Below are 27,241 nucleotides of genomic sequence, written 5' to 3'. Positions count from 1 at the left end.
AATGATAACCGCTTACTGACTGAATTGGTACGGGTCACTTACTTATAATGTGACTTGTTCAGTACTCTGGTCTAAACAATATGTCCTATCAAATAATACCTGTAAAAAAATTGCTTTGCGGTTATTAAATATATTAATCAATTTGAATAACTCTTGAATACATTACATAGGTACCTACATATTTACATCTTGCCGTACTACTCCCACTCAACCGCATACTACAGACGATCGGAAACGTATCCTCAAATTCAAACAGCTCATAAACTTGATCACAATTACTGAAAGATACCTGAAATACATACATATACTTTACTGAAACCCTCTCCGCGTTGTTGCAATGTTGACATATTGTCGAGTGATACGACAACAAAGGCGTTTGCGTTTGAATTCCAACTGTTTATTTGGCTATTAGTGGAGTACTGTTCGGTTCTAGTTGTCCGAAGTGTACACAAATACATACACGGTAACATATGGGATAAAACCTTGAACCTTTATACAGAGCTGGTATTTTGGATGAACATAACAAAACTTCCGTGAGACACAGACATACACATGTAGGCAGACCTAATCTATATGACGTAATATCTAGAACCATCTGAAATATCGACGTCACCTTTATAGAAGCCTATAAAAACGGCCGATCAATTACTTGGTGGGCGCGGGGTCGATAATGCATATTAATAGGCATCCAATGACCCGAGACTGTCGCCACGAGGGCCCATATTTCCGAGCTTTTATATTTATTTAATAAAATTATAGGGAAAATGATCATAGCCTAGGGCTTTCTCGTAAATTAAGTGTCATACGACGACCAGTAACCGCGACACGAAAAAGATGGCTGTCATTGTCGTATGCCTGTTCTGTTTGTAATTTTGAATGAGCAAATGTGCGGTGCAATCAGGTAGGAAATAAGGTTGTTTTATTTTATTATGTTTTATAAAGTACACCAATATAATTATATATTATATATTAGGTACCTACTATAAGGTTAGGTTTGGGTTAATTGACCTCTACGTGTTTACTTCTTGTAGGTAGCTGAAGAGCATTATATTATTTTCTTCTGCGCTATATGATGCATTACAAACTTTGTTACAATATTTTGTAACAGGTTACATACAAAAATGTAGATATCTGTCAGTGACCAAACTAGGCTAAGCCTCTATCTTGGTCATCTACGAGTGTGGTAAACAATATGCAATTCTAGGATGTGTGGTTCGATATTTAACAGAACATACCTACTAAGTATTGCTAAAGAGAAATTTGATGCTCCGTTCCTATCCGATCTCATGATCCGCGTGATATTCAAATTAGCAAAAACCCGAGTAAATATCCGAGATGAAGTTTGGCAAACCGTCAAGTTGCGCGCACGGTGTAAGTTTTTATGGTCAGACTGGTCGGAACTTTAAGTCACTAACGAACAGGTGTTGTGGCTATCAGTGGGGATTCTAGAAAAGTCCCGTCCTGTCCAAGTTTCAAAATATGGTTTCCAATACTACCACTATTAGTTCAAGAGGTTCAGTGCAAGGAGAACTCATATATTCGAAACTTGATGGATACAGCAATTTTTTGTCAGTATGAAAAATATGTTATGCAACTTTCATTAATACGTTTTATGTTTTGTATTTATTTGGAAATAGTAAGTACCGGCTAAATAAACTCCTAGGTTGAATATGCGACCATAGGATATCCTCATCAAATAGTTTCCTACGATCTTGAGGACATCGTCAATCTATTTCCCACATCAAGTTGTAAAGACTACAGCACTGTCAACACTTCTTAAGTCCGAAAGTCAAAACAGTTCCGTAGCCTTGATCAAAATCAAATCCAACCCAATTCCAAATTGAATCCAGGCAAGACGCTCCTATTTCATGCCCCTATAGACGCAGCGGGATGACGAATAGCCACATTTTTAATCGGCTGCCAGACCTAAATCTATTAGCAATGAATCGAAATTTATAGCCAGCCGTCCACAGACCGATACTTTTAAAATATAACGCTGCACACGACTAGAGAATATTGCTGACAAAAAAACTTCAAACAATATGTACGAATTCAAAATAATTCATTAAAATGTACCCCTATATTTAGAAGTTCCATTTCATATGTCTTCCTTCCTCTTATCTATAAATTAATTAGAAATAGCCCACGCAAACATTTCCTAATAACTAGTCAACTATTCTAGACTAATGACATGACTAATGTGGTTTTATTTTGGAGATAGTATCACTTAATTTGTTTATGTATACTCAGCAGGGATATGTAATTATATATTTAACTATACTATTAAACTTAAAACCCGAAAACCGATATTAATTAAAATTCAAATCCAACACTCTTCTCAGAACTCTAACAACAAGCTCTAAAACTTTCTACTTTTATTCTTAACCTTATCACAAAGAACAAAACGTTCATAATGTCACTGATTATTTATCCAAAAATCTTACGTAGATTCGCAAATTATTTAATCCGTGCATAAATATTTATACAATAATTAAATCCGGGGCCGTGAGTTGGATAATCTTAATGAATTATGATTAATTATGCATTCGGGCTTGTGTCGGCGATGGTCGGAAAATATCAATTATTGAGACATGGGTCTGCATCTCATCAGTGCGGGTGTCGACGGCCAATTCTAACTTACATTTGACATTGGAGAATGTTATCTAAATGATCTCTTTTTGTTCTGATTCGCCCGTGCGTCTCACTCGCGCCAATAGGTACATTTACGGGCAAGTACGAGCGAAATACATATGCGAATGATAGCTAACTGATATTATTGTGAAATTAAAGTTTAAGTAAATTTGAATTTTCCGCCCGGTCCACTTTGATAGTTTGTTATCAATAAAGGAGTCGTAGTCGGCGTTGGGCACCAAAATTATTAAATGTACCTTTTACCATGGGGTCCCAGCGCGCATAAGTTGTTCGCAGAAATCGCGAAGCGTCTGGTTGACGTAACTGGTGACTGAAGAGTTGACGGCTACCTCGCACAACGTATCAGCATTGCGATACAGCGAGGAAATGTCGCCAGCATCCTTGGTACAATGCCTCAAGGGCCTATTTTAGATTTAAGCTAGTTTTTAATTTCTTTTAGTAATACCACTGTATATATCTTGTTTGTAAATAAATGATTAATTCCTACAGAATAGGTGGTTTTAGTGCTACCTATAGTGAGTGATGCTTCTAGACTAAACTTTGGCTACATACCTACTTAGATGGTACTACCATTTTTAAAAGGCTCTGATTTTAAACATCATTGAAACGATATTCAATGCTGTATGATAGGTGTTGTTCTTTCCAAGATATCCAAAATGAATTGACAGACACTGAAAAAATGTTTTACAGTAACAAAATATTTAATACTTGTAATTTTTACTAACATAAAAATTAGGACTTGCGAACTATGGGTTGTTACACTGTCCAACAGGTCGGTTTATAACATAAGTTTACTTATTTTTTGAATTACTCAATGAGTTCGGCTTATTATTTTTTCAGTGTAGTTTTTACCTAATTTGTTTGTGACAAGTAGGTACACAGGTATAGCCAAACCTTTTCTTACGCATGAACATGTAAACACATAGTGATTGAGTAGTTGACACACGAAAGTGGCGCGATCAAACAATATCGATGTTTGCTATCACTCAAATCAGGCCACGATGTAATGGTTATCTGGACATTTGCATTGACGAATAAGGGGGTTTTAAATAGACGATGTATTGATACAATTTTTAAAACCATCTTATTCGCCAAAGCCGACAACAGAAGTTGTTAAAATTAAGTACCGAATTAAGAACCGATACGACCTTCAAACCTTTAAGAAAAGAGCGTACTCCCATCTTAAAGGCCGGCAACGCACTAACAACCCTTCTGGTTTTGCGGGTCTCCATGGGCGGCGGTAATCGCTTACCATCAGGTGATCCGTCTGCTCGTTTGCCTCCTATATGATTAAAAAAATAAGTCTTATAAATTTCAGATGCCAATAGATTGGAAAAATAAAAGCGCGCGGGAACGTCGGATGAGTTGGCGGCTAGCTTTTTCTATAGCTACATTTTTAAATAAACTTGTAAATAACTTCAAGGGTGTAAATAAATATGGGGAAGTCTAAGAAACGAAAAAAGAAAGATGGTGATCCTGGAGATATGGACGTTGTTTCAGGAGAAAGTTCGGACTTTAGCTCAGTTAAGTCTCTAGAAGTTCAAACAAATAAATATGCGATGTTCAAAGTACCGAATTATTCAAGATCTTATCCCGAAGATGGCGGAAACTTCGAATAGGTATATTATCTTTTTGGAAAGCTCTGTCTTGGAGCAACCCATCGGGAATCGAGACATGATGTCATTGTCTAATTGTATAAAACGATACAATAAAGGTGTAAAACAGTTACTGACAATAAATAAATACAAAATCGGCGTCATATTTGAACGGCCTGGGCAGGCTAACGCCGCCTTAGCGAATAAAAAATTTTTAGACAATTGCAAGTTCATTGCATCCATACCCGCTGCGGCTAGTGAAGTGACTGGGGTGATTCTCCATGTCCCTACTAACCTGTCAAATGAAGAAATATACTCTGCAATAACATCAACTAAAAACATTGTGTGCGCTCGACGCTCTATGAGAAAAGTTAACACTGATGGAAGAATAACAGAAGAGCCTACTAAAACAGTATCTATAACTTTTTCATGTCCTGTCCTTCCTGACAGCGGTTGACCTGAATAGTTGGCGCTTCGAGCTCCGGCCTTACATCCCGCCGGTGAAGCAGTGTCTCCGTTGTTTAAGGTATGTGATAGACTATTTAGATTATAAAAACGTGCCCTAAGGATAATTTCAAAGAAACCCTATGATTATCCAGCTAAGTCATTATTTATTGAACACAAAATACTTACGCTGCCATGTGTTTACATACTAACAGCCTGCAAATATGTAAGGTCTAATCTGGGGCTATATACAACTCGTGGGCAGAACCACGGCCGCAACACGCGCGGCGAGCACCTTCTGCTAGTCCCGCGCTGCCGACTGGCCAAGGTGCGGAAATCACTCGGTGTCATGGGTGTAAAAATTTATAACACACTTCCGAAAGAGGTCATTAACTCAGCTAATGAGGCAATATTTGTAAGTAGACTGCCGATGTCCAAAAATGATATTATTTAATCTAGTGATAAATTGATAATTATGTATATATAGCTTTGTGACGTGTAAAATTATTTATGATTTTATAAATAAATATCTCAATCTCAATCTCAATCTCTATGGGCACGTTGCCAAATTCTGTAAAAATGAACTGCGGTGCTCCATATGTCAAGCTAACCACAAATACACTGAATGTCAAATTGATCCAAACACTTCCAAATGTGTCCATTGTTCAGAAAATCATATAATTTCCATTTCAACCAATTGTCCCGTGAAACAAAAAAAAAATAGAGGAAAATAAAATAAAGGTAGAAAAGAAAACACAAAAGTACACAGATTTCATACCTACCCCTGCAACAGACAGACAAGTAACAGTGAAATTACCACGAACTGTAACTGCGGTATCTTATCTAGAGTGGCTACAATTAAATATCTTGGCGTTGTGATCGACGATAACTTGCAATGGGGTCCCCACATATCTACCACCGCTAATAGAATCCGAAAACTAATATTTATATTTAAAAGCTTGCGAACGGTGGCGGATCAAAATCTTTTATTACAGACATATGATGCCCTATGTCAAAGTGTCTTGACCTACTGCATATGCTCATGGGGAGGTGCCTCCAAAACACATCTTATCGAGCTCGAGCGGGCACAACGAGCAGTTCTAAAAGTAATGTTCTATCTTCCATATCGATACCCTACTGAGCTACTTTTCAACATAGCAGAAGTATTAAGTGTACGCAAACTTTTTATTTATCAAACATTACGAAGATACCACAGACTAATAGCACCTACAATCACACTTGGCAACAAACGCATAGCTCACTACCCCGTACCTCGCTGTAATAGTGCATGGTCTAAAAGGCATTTTTCTTTTTTGGCACCATACTTATATAATAAAGCAAACAAAACCCTTAATATAAACACCATTAGTAATTTTCAATTGAAAAACAAAATCAAGACTTGGTTAAAATCATTAAATTATACTGAAGCGGAAGAGCTATTACGAAGCGTGTTCTAGTACATACAATCTAAAATAACCAGACACACACGCGCGTAAACACACATAAACACACACATATTCTAAAAATCAGACATACAGAATACTCACACACGCGCGCGTACACACACATCATAGTTTCGTATGTTTAGATTATCTTTCTTTAATTTTAATTGTAATATTGTTGAAACTGAAATATAAAATGTCTAACTTGTAACATTACTGACGCTTGTAATTGGGAAGGAACTGGCTCTTGAGACACAGGGACACCTACTTTGAGAGCCAGGAACCAATGCTATGTAACCACTCAAAGTTGCAATAAAGATTATTATTTTTTTTTTATTTTTTTAATAACATGGAATTTCCAAAATTAAACTCGAGACCAGATAGCATTAGTTCTACAATTGACTCTGATGCAGTTATGAATTTGCTTATATAGAAGCTGTAGTTAAAATAATTAGTTTAAATAAAGGTAACGAAAAACCGATTTGTAATCAAAGCATTAAAGAAATACTACTTGAAACCATTTCCAAAAAAAACAACCAAATAAATAATTTTAATTTTTTTTATCGGCCTCCGTAGCCTAGTCGGTAGTGACCCTGCCTACGAAGCTGGAGGTCCCGGGTTCGAATCCCGGTAAGGGCATTTATTTGTGTGTTCATCACAAATATTTGTTCCTTAGTTATGGATGTTTTCTATGTATTTAAGTACTTATATGTATCTATATATTATATATATCGTCGTCTAGTACCCACAACACAAGCCTTATGGCCTTACCGTGGGATTAGGTCGATTTGTGTAAGATTGTCCCATAATATATTTTATATATATTTTAATGAGTTAAATATTTTAGGTCTATACAATAACATATTTAAGTACTAGTCTATTAAACCACTAAAATATAAAATAAAACCTAATTTAATTTAATTCATTATACATATTTATGGATTTTTTTTACTAACTTTATGCAGTGGAATGCACAGGCTATTGTTAGCAACAGACTAGTTTTAACAATTTTTTTGTATGACAACAATATTCACATAGCTATTATTTCCGAAACCTGGTTAAAGCCACATGAAAATTTTAATATTCGAGGGTACAGAGTTGAGAGGAATGATACAGGTAATAAGCACAATGGTGTAGCCATTTTACTTCATAATAGCATTGCTTACTCTAGGTTGATAACAAAATTTGATAATTCAATGCAAAATATTGGTGTTCGTATAGGCAATAAGGAAATAAACATAATTAGTTTTTACAGCCCAAGAAATTGTACTCCCGTTTTCATCAAAAAAAATTTTGATACATTAATTAAATCTATTCCAGAGCCAATGCTTTTTGCTGGTGATTTTAATGCCCATCATATCTCGTGGGGATGTAATTCTACCTCACGTCGAGGTAGAGACATTCTAGAAGTTAAGCTTAGAATAAATTTAAAAGTGGAAAAATTACTGTCTTGGGTGAGACTTGAACTCACGGCCTCTGGATAAGTATTTACCTGTACCTGTACCTACAACTGTTTTTTCACGAATAATACACACAAACTGCTTATTTATCTTTCCCCGTCTCGAGTCGTAGAAAAGTTTCATTGTCTACGCACGCAGTATGGTTAGTAAACTCATTGTGAGACTTGTTTAATCAACCATAATCTTGCTGCTGCAGGCAGACTGCAGGCTTTGTTGTATAATAAGGTTCTTATGTTCTTAGTTTTTACGAAGACACTTTGATTGAATTAAGTAAGAAAAGTGTTAAGTGTAACTTAAAGGTGGTAACATAGTTAAATTATCAGACAATGAAAATAAAGTAAATAATAAGTTATTTATAGTCTGGGCAAACCAATAACAGTAAAAATTTGGAAACGTAAGAATTTTTTAGAAATATGTATTTTCCATATATGCATTTGGAAAGGAGATGTCGAAAAAGAGACTATTTTGAAAGAAAGATTTATAACTATGTAGTTAGTTGTTACAGATCTATAAATTTAACAAACATAAACTAGGTATGTGTTTTCACTGTAAAGCAATTCAATTACAGCTACAAGCTTTTCCTCTCTATCGTATTATTATGATATTTGTCTGTAAAGAGTGGAATTAAATAACTAAGTGCATTGCGTTGTTCTGCCGACACAAGCTTCCGTAAGAACTATCGAGACGGGTCAAACTCATTTTGGAAAAAGGTCACTTCTGTGGATTAATAAAAGTTTTTCTTATTTGAGCCTCAAGTACCTACAGAAGTAGTGCATAATTTTTCGCCATCGTATTTTCACTGAAACGCACGAACGTGTTAAGGATGACTCACGCTAGACCGGGCCGGGCCCGGGCCGGAGCTTCTGACGCTTCGTATTCGTAAAATTGTTTGGAGAAACGTCACTTTTGACATTGTCATATCTAATCCATATCGTATCTAGATCTTACCTAATATTTGACGTATCTTAAAGCTCGAATCGGGCCGAAGATTGTTTGACTTGGGAAAGGTGAGAGCGAGAACCTTTATGAACTACGCAAGGAATTCCAATTTGATGGAATTAATTTGAAGGCTTTTGTTTGCCTTTACGTTTGATATGTTTAATATTGGGATATTAATTCTAATGTGGTAGACGAATTTATGTAGTCCATAAACTTTGCCCACGTGAATGCATCCACGTGTAGGTATTAGACGGCTTCCTGGCCTAGTTGGTTGTGACCCTGGCTACGATGCAGGAGGTCCCGGGTTCTAGTCCTGGTAAGGACTTTCATTTGTGTATTTAAAGGTGGGATTCCACTAGTGTCCGGCATGAGCATTTTTGTACTGAATGTGTTTTAAAACTGAAAGCTCTCCCTGTGTTGTGATTATAACTGCCTAATAAACAGCCTTCAGCTCAATATATTATTTTAATAAGACGGGTTTCGACGTAGTTTAGAGAGCAAATACCCTCAATCAAGTGAAATATAGTGGTTTATGAAGCAAGTGCCGATTTTAGAGGAGTGGCTTCAAGTGGAGTGAAAGTTTAAATCAGTGTGAGTGGCTTCATTCTCGAAAATTATTTGACGGGAATTATCACATTGATGCCTGACTTTTATTTTGTCTTCTTTCGCCAGATTTCTCTAAAATTTGGTGAATAGATATAAATATAGTTCCCTATTTTGTACAATATAAGCGCGATTTCACCGTAGGTATATCTTAAAAGTTGTTCCCCTGAGTTACGAAAACCATGGAATTTTCGTAACCCAACGGAAAAGGACATACATTTTTTGTCCCAAATTAGAATTTTGGGTGTATGCCCAGAATTAGGAGCTCTTAAAACTTACAAAATGAAATAAAAAATTGACAAGGAAATAGAAATCTGCCCTGGGGCCCGATTTTTGAAATTCGACCGCTCGATTTCGTGTATTTCGTTCAGTAATATCTCCACTACTAGGCATGTAAATTCTACTAATAGAATTGAAAACTAGTGGTCAATACCACTGGATTCCCAATTTCTATCGCTCGTATTCCAAAAATCAGCATTTCGCCGTTTTCCACTGATTTTCGAGTGACGAAATCGAGCGATCGAAATTCAAAAATCGGCCCCCTGATATTGAACACTGAAAACTGCTCACTCTATTAGCACAGTCATATAAATTTGTATGTAATGTACCTATGCACATTTAACTTTCTGTAGGTACCTACCCAACTTAAAGCTAACGATATTAAGGTATACCTGCTACATTGCGTTATGTTAGACTTTTTTTTGTTGAACTCTATGGTTTTGATTATAAATCAGAAGAAAAAATAATATTTTTATTGAATACTGAATACTGAGCCTACGTTTAAGTAATTATTAGACATTTATACGTGTAAACATATACCTAAATCTAAATCTTTTAGACAACATGTACATTTTCAAAACTAAATATTTTTGAATTAAACCATACGTCTATAGAATATTGCTCCTCAGGAGCTAATGCGCTCGGCAAACAAGTAGTAATATTAGGCGAGTGTACACACAAGGAACGATTATGAAATATCGACATTGCAGATATATTTCGAAAATTTAGAACAATAAATGATATAAGTAATTATAGATGTAGGTCTTTAAACAATATTAGTGTCCAGTACCTACTTAATACATGACACATTATCGCAATAGATAAGTAGTTGGTAAATGATAGAAGGTTTTATTAATACGAGTAAGAAATATATGTTTTTTTTGGAGGCAAATGAGCAGACGAATCGCCTGATGGTAAGCAATTACCGTTGCATATGATCACCTGCAACACCAGGGGGATTGTAGGTGCGTTGCCGGCTTTTAATAATGTAAAATGTCAGTACGCTCTTATATTTATTTTCAAAGATATTTAGGGTTATGCATGTAAAAGTCTATCTTATGTATAGGCACACCATAATTCTAAATACGTGTGTTAGGTACCTACTCCGTTACGTCCAACCTACCGAGTTAACTTTAATTAATTAATCTATTCGTTTTTATGTCCCGGATGAAAAAGCAATTGAAAATGGTCCTGGATATAGTCAGCTTCAAAATCGCCACCTAAATAATTGCACTAAAGTACAAAGAAAATACCTAAAGCTTACAATTATCCCACACAGTCAATCTTTCTACTTAAAACTATTAATAACCGGTTGAACTCAGCAAGCAATTAATGTAATCCAAAGCAAACTGATTGCCGAGCCGAGTCGGTAATGGCTCGATTATCGCCGATTTGTAATCGATTCCAGGATTAGTAGAATTAATTTAGGCGAGCCGCTAGTTCTCGGATTAGAGATTCAATGTCTCTACAGGCTTTGGAACAAGACGATCGGTGACATTGAACGCCAATGACGCGAAAGTTTAGCAGATTGTTTTGGTCTGTGATCAGGAATAACTTAATAATCAATATTCGTAAGTAAATATAGTTATAGTTGCTAACAAATGTTGGTCAGTTTGAGGAGTACAGCCTACAGTTTAATTTATTGCTCCTATTACAGGAAACACCCTGTATATATATTCTATGTAATTAACTGGTTTGGTTTGACGTAAATAAATGTATTTTCCTTCTTTCTTTCTTTTTTAAATATGTAGATGAATACGGACGCTAGCGCAAGGGGCCTAAGGTGGAGATAGTCACGCTTTTACTGTCTGTCATTGGAGCTATCATTTTCTACAAGTATGTAAGGAAAATTTGAAGGTAGTAGATAATAAAAATACCACCATCATTACAGATATGAGCGGCCTGACGCGTAGCTATTTTCGTATGCTGCCAAAGTAATTTTAATGTGTTCAGGTGAGGTTTACATGTGATGCGTAGAAAACGTCTTGTGAATTTTAATATAACGTTCAAAGAGTTAAAACAAATTGGTACCAGGAAAATCCTTTCGTTTATTTTAAAACACGCACGTGGGGTTAGACGTTACTGTGTTCCACTTGGCTTTAGGAATTTTGTTATGTCGGCATGTTGCGTCTCTTTTATTAGGTACATAAATAAATATACAAAAATGCATCCTGCAAAATTCTCATTATATTACAAATTTTTATTTTAGAGGGATTCACCGTTTCGGGCAAGACCCGTACAGTAACTTGCGACCTTTCGATACCCAAGTCCGATAGCTCTTAACCAACTGAGCCACGGAGGCTTACCAGAAGGGTGTCTGTCTTTTTGTTTGCACGCCTTAGGTTGCTCGTATAATACTGTCTCACCACGCATAGCAGTTGAAACAGCCATTGACAATTTAATTCAGTATTCTTTTGTTTTTACCACGTAGTATTTCAATATGAAGAAGCATTACATTTAAGTTAGTACGACACGGATGTTACAGGTGACGTGGTTTTATATATTCAGGTATAATGGTATTCTGCAAAACGCGTGTTGGTTGAAGTGAAGACCTATTTTTATAATTAATATCGTATGTTAACTAGGTTATTAACATTAATCTTACCATAAACCGCTACTTTACTTAATATCCAGGATTGGGCCACTTACCTGAAATAGACAAACAATAAAACATTAATTTTCAATGTATATATTGTAAATTACATACCTAAGTTATTTGTGCGAATTTAATTATAACAATAAATGTTATGTTATTGAACAAAAGTAGTTATTCATAAAAGTTATCAGTATTAGATGCCAATGTTTACCTAATAAGAAGTTTAATTGTCTACAGAAAAAACAATGAAATATGAAACTTGCAAATAGAACTCCTTGCTTTGGGGACTTAACTAGTAGCACCTATCGTAAGGCATATCGATTTAGTTGAATTATTTAGCATCACCAGTGCAGTGCAGCGCTATGTGGGGCGAGAGTTCGATTTTATGTTCAGTGTTTTCAATATGACACATTGAGCAAAGAAAATCGCCTGAATTTCTATCTAACGTGTTTTTAATAACCAGATGTGAACCAAATTGTGGATAACCAGCAAAACAACCGTTTACTAGATCTTGAGTGGAGAACAAAAGAACGTAGGTATATTACGTAGGTAGTAGTACGTAGGTAGAACGTAGGTAGGTATATTCTGACACTCACAAGTAAGTAAAACATGCAACAATACCGCCAACTACACTCCAAATTGTCGAATTATTCAGACCCAAATCACGTGTCGCGCACGCACCGCCGGTAATTCCATTACGCACACAATGATTGAAGGATTGTGGCATCTAGAACACGTACAGTACATTTCAATGCCAGGCGTATTGGCTTTAACTGGGAGGCGCTTAATCTTGGAAAGTATATGAGGGGTAGGTATAATTAGACAGCCTTGAGCTAGGACACCTACTAAATCTAAGAAATTTAATTCAACGTGGCAAGGCTTAACGACGGGAGTTGGACAGGAAAGGTGACCAAATGGAAGGGCCCCAGGGCTCTAGGAAGACAGGACATCCACTAGCCAGGTGGCAGAACGAGATTGTTGCCACTGCAGGCAAAGAATGGCAAAGTATAGCATTAGATAAATCCAAATGGAAACAGCTGGAGGAGGCGTTTACCAAGAAGGGGTCTACAGTAGAAAAATAAAATAAAACTTAAAAATATATGTATCAAATCCATATAAGATACGGTAGGTGATTATATGTAGGTATTGTTAAATACTGTTGTTAGCATTATTTAAATTTAACTAAACATGTAGGTATCAATAAAGTTTATAAAATGGTGGTATTGGTAGCAGATTGATATCCCTTTTAAAATTGTCATTGTCTTCATCTCCAGATTAGTCACAGAGGAAAGAGAATAAAATAATAAAAAAAATTCCAATATGTAAATCAATTCGTGACAAAACACGCTCGAGGAAATTTTTAAATACCTTTTATTTTCACCAATTGGTTTCAGCAAACAGCGAATTGGTGAATGTCACATGTGTCCCGTATTTGTGTATGCGTGCATGACAAACAAGGCTGTTTGGTTTGCTTCAGTTACATACCCACTCGTAGCCGCGCCGACAGTTTAGTGTTTAATTTATTTTTTGTTTGCGTTCACAGTTTTTATACTATTTTCGAACGTGTCATATCACTGGGCCAGAGCTAGTATATATGTACACCTATTAGTGGAGTGTTTATTTGCATTTTTTTAAACTAAACTCGGGAAAAGTGAATTTAAACTGTGGTTGGCTTTAAATAAGTTGAAAATACGCCTTATCTAAAGTGTACAACGTATATTCTATCACACTCACGATTTCTACAAAACAAATAAAATCGTTAAAACTTGTAAAAATTAAAGAGTGCCTGAAAAATAATATTTAAATGCGTTAAAATCCTAAAATAATAATAATAATAATAATCTGTATTACATAATAATATTAAGGAGCTGAACTAAAGTGAAGTGCTTTAGTAACTAAATTAGGTACCTACTGCATTTACACAAGTGTCTGATTGGCAGTTCTGCCTCAGAAGTTGGAGGAAGTTGGTGTCTAAGTACTTATTTGGGAAGTGAACATGATATATCTCGTTTTTCTCGTTGTGTTAATAGGTGAGTATTTAGGCCCGTTTTATTTTCGTCAGATTTTGATAAAAGTTGCTGCATTTTCCTAATATTCTATACAATATGAGCGCAATTTCACCGTATGTGATTACCTAATTTTATCAAAATTGCACGGCAATAAAATAAAAATCGGCCCATATATAGCAGTTTACAAAATATGAACACGGAACATGTGGTCACATTCTAATTATGTAATACTATTTATTCGTGATATTATGATTCTCCTCAACTATCAAAATAAGTTTGTATTTTCAATTATCCGAAAGTTAAGTAAAAAATCTAAATCATTTTGTACCTTGTATAAAAGCTACTTTTTTACAGGGTACTAAATGATTTAGATTTTTTTAAATATATTCTAGGAAAAAAGTTCAAGTGGAAGCAAAATGGATCCCACGTTAACGAAATATAGGCAAAACCGGCAAATAGTGCCTTTTAATATTTAATTCATCAAATTATTGTTTGTTGTTCAAAAGAAACCGGTAATACAAAAATAAAAGGATTAGGTGCCATAAGTAGTGTGCTCTTCAGCAGCTGTTTTTCCAAAAAGGTCATCCGACATCCAATGTCGCATAGGACAATGTGGAAACGCTCTATGTGTATACATTACATAAAACTGGATGAGAAACATAAATATAATCGTAAATCGATACACCTCAGTAAAATAAGATTGCTTCTTTATTTACCTTTCGTATTTTAATAACAATCAGCCTTAAGCCTTTAAACCACTCTTATATTATCGAACCATTTTTCCCTCGCCGTTTTGAATAAATTTTGTTTTCGTTTATTGACTAAACCGACACGAACGTTCGGTTAAGCCTGCACGTTGCAAATATCATAAAATAAAGCGACAAACAGAGTTTTATTTACGCTCGATCGCCGTTTTTAGGGTTCAGACGGACTACCGCGGAAATCGAAAACCGAATTTTCGTTATCTGACTGACTATCACTCTTGCATATTCGAGCGATAGAGGCAGATAACGAAATTTAAATGTTCACGGTAGACCGTCAGAGGGCCTTGCTTGAAAAGCCGTCTCAACTATCCTTTTAAATTTGAGAACTTGTTTATTTTTCGTTGTAATACGGAACTAGAGCATGGCCCGACACGCTCTTAGCCAGTTTTACAATATTTACCGCCAAGTGATTATCGGACCCGTCAGTAAATACGCGTTGCGGCGTTCAGTCTAAGCTTCCGCGTTTCATCCATCAAGTTTTATCCGTTGTTCGATAAATATTTGAAATATTAACCGTCTGTCCGCGTGACGTTTGCTGATTGAGAGATTAAATTACGTATACTTCTAGTAGTAAATACAAAGTATATTTTATGAGACACAACACGTATTATACTTGGGGATATTGCATTTTTTTATTAGATCAGAAAGTTGAAATTTATCCTGATTATAGAGAAAAGTCACTTTTGTGAATAATGAGATCAAAATTAATGACTCGGGTACATTGCGTTTTTCTAATTTAAAACTCAAGTATATACCTACCTACTGAAAAAAAAACCGGCCAAGTGCGAGTCAGACTCGCGTTCCAAGGGTTCCGTCCATTAAGTCCGACTCACGCTTGACTGCACATTTCTAATAGGGTTTCCTATCATCTATAGGTAAAGAACTATTTTGTGTATTTTTTTCAAAATTTTAGACCCAGTAGTTTCGAAGATAAGGGAATGGTCATTTTTAGGGTTCCGTAGCCAAATGGCAAAAAACGGAACCCTTATGGATTCGTCATGTCTGTCTGTCTGTCTGTCCGTCCATATGTCACAGCCACTTTTTTCCGAAACCATAAGAACTATACTGTTGAAACTTACTGAAACTGTTGAAAGTAGATGTATTCTGTGAACCGCATTAAGATTTTCACATAAAAATAGAAAAAAAAAACAATAAATTTTGGGGGTTAGAACTGAAACTCAAATTTTTTTTTTCATCAGACCCATACGTGTGGGGTATCTATGGATAATGGTTTTCAAAAATGATATTGAGGTTTCTAATATTTTTTTTCGAAACTGAATGCACGAGAGACACTTTCAAAGTGGTAAAATGTTTTTTTTAATACAACTTTTATATTATGTTACTTGCTGCTACAAAACCCTTCATGGGCGAGTCCGACTCTCACTTGGCCGCTTTTTCTAATTTAAAACTCAAGTATACCTACCGAAAAAAATTACCCCTCCAGTAAGGGTGAAGCGTAAAAATTAGATTTTGATCGTCTTCATTTTGCGATGTCTACAGGAAAGATGCGACCGAGATACAATACCCCAGTTCTACCACAAACTCATACAATAAGTAAAATAGTGACGTTTTGTTTTGACTTATTTGGACCGGTTTTTTTGTCCCGTTCCGGTGGCAGACAACGTGTTGTTTATTGCAGATCCGCAGATTGTAAGCGGTTATCGTTGCTTACGTATTGTATTGTAAGTGCAGGGGTTGTCGACCCTTTAAGAACGTAAAGACACTTAAATAATTTCTTGAATATTTTATCTGAATATAAGTATAATTATGTAATGAGTTAAGATTAGTACCCATATACAGTTGGAGCGAGCAGACGGTAAACACGATGAAAATATCCGCTGATCCGAGGATTATCACCTCGCACGTTCGACAGCCACGAGGCTTCCGCCACTACGATAAAATGCAATAAATATTTACTATTTAATAAACCTAAACCTAAACAATAGTAATGCATGATGTAGTGTATCCCTTAAGTTCGCCGAGGCCCATACAGATGGTTTTCATTCGGTTATGCGAAAGAAACCCTTCTCGTTGATAGGCAGGCTTAGGAACAGTACCAACAGCATTCTGGTCTGGAGGTGTTTGCTGACTGCAGAAAGGTACCTACGTAAAACATAATGTCAATAAAAATTAACATGATATGATTCTATTGGCACCGTGCACGATGGCAGCGCCGCCTAGCGTTCGCAATTTCCTTCGTTGTTGTTTCAATTAAAAAACGCATGTTTCACTATGTTTTGATGACTCACTTAGTGATCCTCTTCCTGGGTATACGTACGATGCTTGCAATTATAAAAACTTTGACCTTTTTCACAGGTTTTAATCAACACATTTTATGTTAAAAATTTATGTTCTCCCGCTTAATAGGCACAATTTATGTTGTGTCACTTGTGTGACTTGTGACAGACGACAGATAACCCTACATGCCAAAAGTGTGCTTTTGATGGGCTTTCAATAACTAATATTACAATCATTTAATGTTGGTACACTGTATTAGCCATACTATTTTATTAACATACAAGAAAAACTCGACATCTCGACTTCGATATGTCATTCTTTCATATGTTTTCATAGCTCAAAAGCGCTGCATAAGAGCGATATTCGGATTAAAGCCTTTAGACTCATGTAGACCTATATTTAAACAGCACAGGATTCTAACGCTCACATGTTTATACATTCTGGAGGCATGCACTTTTGTAAAAAAACACATGGACCTGTTTCTGATTAAAGACAATAATAATAAGCGAACAATTACACAAAAACCTTTGAACATGCCAGTAGCAAATTTGAGCCTATTTAAAAATAATTCCTATTATATGCTAAGCAAAATTTATAATACAGTGCCGAAATCTATTACTAGTTTAGTTGGACATACATTTTATATAAATCTTAAGACATGGTTAATTGAAGAAAGTTACTATTCATTAAATGATTTTTTTAATAAAAATAACTCATAGAAATTGACATATTCATTACGTATTCTGACATTTAGTATTAATTAGTGGTCAATATGGCTCAATTGCTTACAAGAAATACTATATTATTTATTATTGCTTTATTTCTATCATTTATATAAATTTAGATTTAATAATAGCCAAATTATTAATGTATTTAAATTCATGTTTTTTCTTGCATTCAACTCTTAGATAGGTATATTAATTGTATATAAGCTTGTGTACATATTGCAAGAGATTTTATAGATATATATATAAGGTGTATATTTTGCATGCTGCAATTCAGCTAAATGTGTGATACTTTGCAATTTGTAATATTTAAGACCTTTTGTTAACCACATTTAACGCAAATAAAGCTTTACTTTACTTTACTCTGTGTTGACATAGACTAGATAAAATGTTTAGCGATTACGTTGTTAAGCCTGGAATAGTACTATATGGTATAAAAGGCTAATATCTAGCTCGGCGTTGAAAATATATTAAATTTACTATTACTGTTTCGTCCAGTATTATTGCAGTTTACCACACAATAGCTATCGTGACCCATTTTTATCGTAAGAATGATTATAAAGCTAAAATAACTGAGAAGTATGGGAATTGACAGAAACACGGTTACCAATCTTGTCAATATTGGCCACATCAAGCGCTGCGATCGTTTCGGCTTCCCCAAACACCCGCTTTGCACAGAGCGAATTGGATACGTCAAGTTATAGGTTTTGTAAAATTTAGAAAATATCTAGAAAATAGTTTTTTTTATATATTATGTTCATAATTTCGTTTTTTAATGTCTTACTAACAAGATATGGATCAGAACGAATTAAAGATTTTTCCATTGATTCAATAGACCTAAGCACAAGTTGCGTCAGCCATTTCCTCCGGAACGATTACTGATAGACGGTTGAGCGTCATCTTAATAAAAATAAAATAAAAATCTAAAACGAAACAATGTTTTAACACAAGTTTACAAAAAAATTAATGACTTTTGTAAAATAAGTACGTTTTTGGTATTTTTTGGGCCACAATTGGGCTATATGGACATAATAGTATATGTACACGTATATATACATTTCTTCAGGAATAAGAACCAATCTTTCACTTCTCTGCTAAGTAGGTATTTGCAAAGTCATTAAATTAATACAATCGATTATTTCCTACAAAAAATCGTCATTAGCAGGAGATGATGGTTTGCTTCCCATTCGCGGGATTATGTATCCCTTCCTACTCTGTTACCTACTACACGGTTTTCCTATTAGTGCAACCTACGAATACCTATTAGTGGGAAATTTAAATACAGATGAGGTGAAGCCCGGAACTATGTACATTTATGGATACGAACTAACAGGGTAAATTTTAATTATGTACATACAATAACGACGGCGGTTATTATTATTTTGACAAAAATATTCAGTTAGAATTTAAGTCAAGTGTACTTGCTATTTATTACCTTACTAAATGCTTCTTTTGTAAGTGCTTTGGTCTAATACTGTAAACTTGCATACGTTGTTGGAAATTATACACTATGGTGTCCTTTATTTTATGATTCTTAGAAATTAACAACGCATATACCCTCTAAATAGGTGTCTATTATCACAAAACACTGAAAATAAATTTCAGGATATTCCTTTAAGTGAAACTAGTGCCGCTTTCATGCGATTCTCCCATACAATGTATGTAAATTAGCAAAAAATGTTTTACATTTTTTTTAATTTTCCAATGATAATGACCTTAACTTGAAAACATGAATGTTATACTTTGTCACTAAAGGCCATGACGTAAACACATAGTATTTTAATACCTGCTTTCGTCAGATGATCTCAGGTCGCGTTAAATCGCTAAATATTGGTAATCCTTTTATGCCGAATATTTAATTTTACTCGGTAGGTACCGATTTCAGTAGGTACATATATCAAACGAAGGCCTGATATGAATGATACCTGAAGACTTGATACCCATGTATGTTCGGCAGAAATTAATAGTTTCGTAGAAATCATTATTATATGTAAGTTGTAATATTCTAAATATAGCATTTTGCTAAGTTTAGGTAATTGGTATAGTCGGTATTTATTAAATCTACATTATTTGTGTTAGCTGTGCACTTTCTACAACTTTAGAGAAAGCATTGTTCGTTGTTAAATCACGGCTTAAGATGACAGTCCATTTCCAACCGCAGCTGCACTACTGTTCATTTTACTATGGAAATTGACAGTAACAGCGACGCGTTCAGTACCAGTAGTGCAGCTGCGGTTAGAAATGGAATGTTACCCTTAATGTGGACGGGATTATTAATCGAGTAGATTTATTTAAAACACTTTAGGAAACAATATTTACCTTTTTGTTTTATTTGCTGACCCGGTATCTTCGAAGGGTTAAACGGTTTAATTATTTCATACAGCAAACACTTTAATAATGAAAATGTACCAATACGTATACGGTGCTTTCAAAACTTTACGTCAATAAGAATTATCTTTTAATTTTAACGAAATAATTACAATTATGAATAAACTGGCTGTTCCATTGTTAACACAAAGCCTTTTGTGTGTGTTACAGAACAATCGTAGCCCAATATTTTTGTTTAAGCCTAATAAACTGCCATAAAGGGAATTATTAATTTTGTGGAACTTATGAAATCTTTCATCCTTTGACCCGAAGTCCAATATTATGGAGAGGGTGACGTTGAATTCAATGAATATTTTAAAGCTTTGCGTTGAATTGTGGAAAGACTTTTTTAATTGAGTGGGATTTAACACAACTATATTAATTTGGGCGTATATTAGTATAAAAACAGTATATGTACACTAGCACTAAATCCATTCTTGCTTTTTTTTAATTAAATAAAATATACAGCTACATTAATATGTAGCTGTATATAGTATGTTTAGTTAATACTCGATCACGCTGCAAACGAAAAAAAAACGTATGTATTTGAAGAAAGAACTTGAATTTTCGCAATCAGTAATTGAAAAATACAGTCACATAAAGGAACGTAGGTTTTTTGGGAAGTCTGTTTTAGTTATTCAATTATTCGAATAAAATTACTGCTAAAATTTGACCTTTCAAACTACTTAAAAAAAACAATAACTATCTGTATTTTCATTCAGGCTTTGCATGCAACATGTAATCGCTGTAATGCACAAATTGGAATGGACGGAACATGGAAATACTTTTCAGTTTGTCCTCACTTTTGTGAGTGCCTACCACACAAAGCCTTTTCACGTGAACAGCCACAAAATAGGTACATATATTTTTATATCAACTGTACATCTAAGCAGGCCACGAATCTGAGTGACAATAAGTAGAGTGAACGACTCTTCCATGTTCCATCGGTTCTATCTTAGAACTCCAAAAGTCCTTGGGCGGTTTAGGTTGACATTTTTTATTCGCGTGTAAGTCTGTTTCGGCGACACGTTTGCTACATTTTGCCGATATCTACTAGCTCGCTCTAGACTTTACTATTTGTTCGAGTTTATACATTGTTATGATACGACCTTGGAACGGCTGGCAGTGAGTTGTATCTCGCACGCACCAAATTTAAAATTTGATTTTGGTAGATACGACTCTTTGATATAAGTACCTCTTAATCTTTAAACTCTTTAAAGACTTGACTGGTTGTTTTAGACTTTAGTCATTGTTTGTTTTTTTTTTAAGTATATCTCTTTCTTGAAAAGTAGAGTTAGACCAAGATAAGTCTGCAACGATTTTGATTCCACACGCAGTGCAAGTGTTAATTATACGAGTAGGTACGTTAAAATAACTTCTATACTTGCGATCCTATATTCACTGTTACGTCGTTCATTACATGTAGTGTGTATGTTTAACGGCTAAATTCAAACATAGTTCAACATTGTCGTATCGTAACAGGTACATATTATTACTTGTAATTAATACAAACGTCATGTTAAGTCAAGATCAGTGATTACTGATAATCTGGTGTTACAAGATTGTTAACAGCTTGATTATTATGTCGATCTCGTGTAGGAAAGTACATCGGCATCAAACATATCCGCAGTTGAGTCTACAGCTACACATACATACACGTCTCCTCTCATCTGTGTGTCAGTTGAAAGGCTGCTTAGGCTTTTCGTTGGCTGTCAATATCAATATAGTTCTCCTAAGATATTTTTTTCTTAGCAACAAATATACCTAAAGCTGAACCTATTTAATATATGTATTTGTGCAATTTTGACAAACATTTATTCTTCGTTTAGATACATTTTAAAGCACATATTTTATGTCCTATAAGTATACAAAAGATGTATTTAGTGCTGTATAATATATACTACATATACTTAGTTACATATTTTAAAAGTAGTCCAGCTTATAAAGTTTGAAATAAGATTATAATGAAAATGTCCAGGCTGGGCAAAGTTTTCAATATAAGCAGATCAAAGTACCTAGGTGTAATTAAACCGCTACAAACTAGGCTTTGAAAATCGACCGGCCGCTGAATGATTAATGCAGCTCCACAGTACACATAATTTATTAGTATACGAGCGAATAACAAAAAATAGTAACAGTAGAAAATTTCAAAAAGACTTGTGAGTTTTGTTAAAATATTTTATTTAATTAATTTTCGATTTAGGGGTCTGTTTGTTTGCTTTGAATATCTAAGTTTGGTCAAATTAAGTATCCCAATTCCCTACCGGCTAAGCTTTTATGGACTCTAATAAAGGTATTTAAGGGAAAAAGGGACGACAGCTTCTCCATATAAAAGTAGTCTCCATTTTCCTTTCTGAATATTGACATTATTGAAAATAATTTTACATAATTTGATGTATATTAACCATAGCTATGCCCCTGATATGCAACAAATTGTGTTAAAATATTTTCAATAGAGTTAATATCCAGCCCTAGTAGCACGGTCGCATTTTTATCGTTTATCACCATGCCTGTCACGTTCTAACAAGTACGTAAGTGCGAAAGTGACGGGCATAGTGATAGTCGATAAAAATGGAACCGTGCTGAACCCGCTGAGTGGAATATGAGGACTAGGTACGTTTGTATGAAAAGGCGATTTCGCACGGGTTCTCCAACTTACGTCTTGGCCTCATTAGGTTACTGTTAAGAGCTCCGCCTGTGGCAAGATGTCGCAGGCTCCTAAAGAGCCTCATTTTTCGCAAGTTGAAAGCAACTTTGATTGGATGAAGGTCGTAACTAGTTTCCGAAGGAGCGATGGATGGATGCTTACGATGTATTTTAACTTTTTTGAACCATAGGGTAAAAAGTTATTTTCGGAAGTTTTTAGACTCGTCGTATTTCCTGGACTAAAACTAATTGTTCATTATTTACCTAGACCCAGATCATTAGTGATATTTATGTAAACAAATCGTATTTGTATGCGTTGTCTGAAATATTTGCTTTAAGTATGTACCTAGGTATAATCTCTTTTCTTTGCTATATTATTAATAAATATTATTAAAGAAAATGATGATGAATAATAAGCAACTTTTCTGTTTATATTAGTGACCACTTGTTGTTTGAAAACAGCGCAAGGCAAGGCAAGGACGGTACGAGTAGTGTTCGACTTTCAATTTTGAATTGTTTTAGGATTTCAGTACCTAGGTGATGCTACGCGTTGTTATAGGAGTTAGTTTAAAAGTTTAAAGATGCTACTATCAGTGCCAAGTGCTACATTTCCAATACAAAATTAACAAATCTAGCGTGTTCTTGGCAGTGAAAGTGTTAAAAAACATTTCATGATACCTCTGTGTAGTATTGTCTTCGTTATTTTCACGTTTTTTTTTACATATAATGCTGTAGACAGCAATGTTTATTTCAATAAGAAAGCTAGAATGTAGTGGAACGTCGGCAGTGGTAGGCTCGGTTAGTAGCGTTTCCATCTCGCGCCTAACGAGCTCGTAATGAGCTGCGGAAGCACTTTAATGTGGCTCCACCTGGCGGAGTCACCCTCGCAGTTTACATAGCTGCTAGAAAATATTATAGACCTACTGGTAAAAAACCCGTTAAAGTAAATAATAATGTGTGAGAATCGTGAAAGTTTAAACCAATGTCTAGTATAGTAAATATTTTTATAACAAAAGACGGTACTTAAATGTGGCTCCACCGAACACAGTCGCCGTCGCTGGTAATGTTAATGTTGCGCTGGTACATTTTGACCCCCTCCCCCCCTCCCTCAGCCCCCAGAAAAATCGGGTTATGTTTCATGTGTTCCACTGTAACGTCTATACTACGAGCCGATGACTTAATGAGGTCTCATGGAGTTTAAAAGCGAGCAAGGTTTTAATCCAAGAAAATTGTAGTCAGGTTAAAGCTTCTTACTCGTAAATATTATTTATTCGAAACGAGATGGACCCTGTCCCCAAAGGGAAGGTCAGCGCAGGCTAAAATGCCAGCAAACGCTGAGTTGGGTCCACCGCGTGACGTTAATTGTTAGTATTTTGTCGTTTTTATTGTGTCTGTCTTATTTAATATGAAGAAACTATTATTTGAAAGGGCTAGAAAAATACTTTCACAAAATAGATAGGTACTTTAATATTATACTAGCGACCCGCCCCGGCTTTGCACGGGTTAACAAATTATACATTAACCTTCCTCTTCAATCACTCTATCTATTAAATAAAACCGCATCAAAATCCGTCGCGTAGTTTTGAAGATCTAAGCATACATACAGACAGACAGACAGGGAAGCGACTTTGTTTTATACTATGTAGTGATAAAGTGAAGTGGTCCTAACAGATTTTGAAGATAATTATATCCATTTATGGTACTATTACTGTTTACGTATTCATAACTTATTTAATCACATTTGCGAGGCAAGCTTGAAAAGTACGCAATGTTAAGAAATGTACCTCCTAAATAATAGAGTGAGAATTCCAGGGGGCATTGTTTCGTTATCGCTACGTGGAGGAGACTAGTTTCCAACAGGTTGCCGTGTTACTTATAAATGTATGTAACAGGCACAGTTTTGTTTAACATTTGACTTTTGTGCTGGTTTATTTATTTTTGTTGATCCTTTGTAGGCCTTAAATAAATTTTATTTACTTAATTTAATTTAATTTAAAATTACATCCATCAATTTAATACAGTAATAAATTATCGAGCCCGATTTAGATTAACAATTTGTTGTGAACTGGTGTTGATAAGACCTCGAAGATCGCTGACGCTGATAGGTGCATGCAAAATGAAGTGAAAGTTGCGCGTTTATTGTTACCAAGACTATCGCGAAGGACGTATCAAAACCAATTTAAAGCAATGACAAATTGTTAACTTAGAATCGAGCTCCATAGCGAGTAAACTCAATTAGCTAATTACTTAAGTACTCTTTATGAAACAATAATATATGAAGATCAAATATATATGTAAGAAGAACAATCGGGTGAAAAAGAACTGTTATTTTATACAATAATCTTCATTACATTTTATCGGAAATAATGAAGGTGAATAGTAAAGTACAGATAGCAATGGGAAAAGTTTTTAAGTTTTCTATCGTGATTAGGATTACTGATATTAATATATAGGTAATCTATGTATATAGCATAGGTACGACAAATGGAGGAGCTTGCAATTCGGAGGTCGGACTGGCGAACTGCGATTAACACTGGTCTCAATGACTTCGACTTCGACGACGAAGTGCACGCCTCAAAGATCTTGACGCTAAACGCCAGTTTCGAAAATCTCGGCCCAAGCCCTCCTACACATACACTTACGACTCAAATGGCGAGCTATACTGCATGTCTTGAGTCCGGGTGTCGCCGTCGACGGATACGTCTGGGAGGACATCATCATCACGATAAATATCAGCCTCTTAAATAAGTACATAATTTTTGCTAAACGTAACTGCAAATTCGTCAAACTGAAAATGGACATACCACTAAATGGTATCAATATACCAGTTTTCGCTGAAACAGTAAGTGTATGCCAATTAGGGGCTGATTGCAAAGGCTTTCACGCTGTAATCGACTACATTATCGCGATTGGTACTTGATTACCGGTACAGATGTAGGTATTGGTAATTATGTCGGGAATTAACAGACAAGAACTAATTATAGCCGTTTCATTAGAGGGACAATGCTTAGTGTGCATCAAATAAATATGAATTTTAGTTTTCAAATTAAATTAAATGTAATATATATCATGTTGAATGCTCATTCATGTCCGAAAAGATCTTTCATGTACTATGTACTTAATAATTACTCAGATTCGCTCTTCGCTCTTTTGGCAATATGTCTTTATCCATCCCTCCACATCGCACTGGCTTCATGTCAGATTCGTTCTGCGTGCACTGCGTGCAGGTAGCGCGCCTTGAATGAATGAAATGAAAAATTTCGTATTTTTTATTTATCAAGCGCGGGTTAAGCGTATTCGTTTAATTTTTGTTTGTAGCTTTATGTAGTTTTTAATTTTTTGTTTATATTACAGTATGTACTCTACCTATATTTTAATAAATATTTTTGCCATACATTTATTCAGTTTTAAGCTCTGCTCGCGAGGTCTACAGCTCGCAGAGCCACTAGTAAATAATACAGTTTGGTCTGACATGTAAATAATGTATCGTGAAAACAAATAACTAAAAATGTTTTTCTTATCTTCCTGTCAAGTTTACATATTAGTTTGTAGCTAATCGATTTCCGCCAAAGAGCGAAGATATATTTGAGCATCAATCCATCAAACTACTATCGTGTTATAGTTCACTTGTAGTCAAATTGATCGGAACTTTCCCAGAAGAACTATAAATAACGTTACGAGTCAGAAGGCCGTGAGGTTTTATGTTCTAATTTACTGTGTACGGTTTGTCAGCGGTATCGTTGCTCCTTCAACAATAGAGTGCAAGTGCATTACCGGCCTTTAAGATGGGAGTACATCTTTTCTTGGAGGTTTGAAGTTATCGCGGGCGATATTTCATTCCACAGTTTAGCTGTACGAAGTTTGTGGAGAACGGCACGGTTAAAGACAGCTAACCATCTAGGTGGTAAAGATGTTGGCACGTAGAGCGATGGCAGAAGAAGCGGCAGGTACTAATCTAAACTATTCCTCCGAGCACTCCCCGCGTAATACCTACATCAATTGGTGAAACGGTTCCATGTTAACTATATAAATAAAGCCCTAAAATTTGAAATCATGATAGTGATTTATGAATTTTATACTGATACAAATAAATACTATACTATATATTTAAATAAAAATATACTTAGTGCGTTTCCGCCTTAGTAAGATGAAAAATAAGTTGGAGATTTTTATGTCAACAAAACATTGAATATTTTATCGCATTAGCGTCAGCCTACAAAAACAAGATTTCACGTCAACATCAAGCTAACTGACATCTGTGTGAATGTAAAATTCTGTGAAAATAGACCGTAATTTTCATTAAAGAAATTTAGCTTACGAACGATAATTTACGTACCTACTTATTATTATTTTTTAATAACATGAAGTTTACTTTGAAATTTGAAGTAGTAATCAAACAGCGGTAATTATTTTCAGAAAATATTCAGTTTCCAGTAATAAACTACAAAAATAGTATTTTTAAAGTTTATAAGTTCATTATAT

The 27,241-nt window shown here is 35.0% G+C and overlaps 2 protein-coding genes and 1 pseudogene across 3 annotated transcripts in view; 2 read left to right on the top strand and 1 right to left on the bottom strand.

Annotated features, from left to right (window-relative positions):
- The window catches only part of LOC134654676 (uncharacterized), a 262,505-nt gene that overhangs the window by 135,978 nt on the left and 99,286 nt on the right, over positions 1-27,241 (top strand). The window lies entirely within an intron of this gene.
- LOC134654673 (prothoracicostatic peptide) overlaps positions 1-27,241 on the bottom strand; it is an 87,743-nt gene that overhangs the window by 32,595 nt on the left and 27,907 nt on the right. The gene's annotated exons all lie outside the window — the stretch shown is intronic.
- On the top strand, positions 4,089-6,652 carry LOC134654748 (uncharacterized; annotated as a pseudogene).

The sequence above is a fragment of the Cydia amplana genome, chromosome 15 (assembly GCF_948474715.1).
Source record: "Cydia amplana chromosome 15, ilCydAmpl1.1, whole genome shotgun sequence".
Taxonomy (NCBI): Eukaryota; Metazoa; Arthropoda; class Insecta; order Lepidoptera; family Tortricidae; genus Cydia; species Cydia amplana.
Note: the sequence above shows the minus strand (reverse complement) of the source record. Positions and strands in the feature narration are given on the sequence as shown.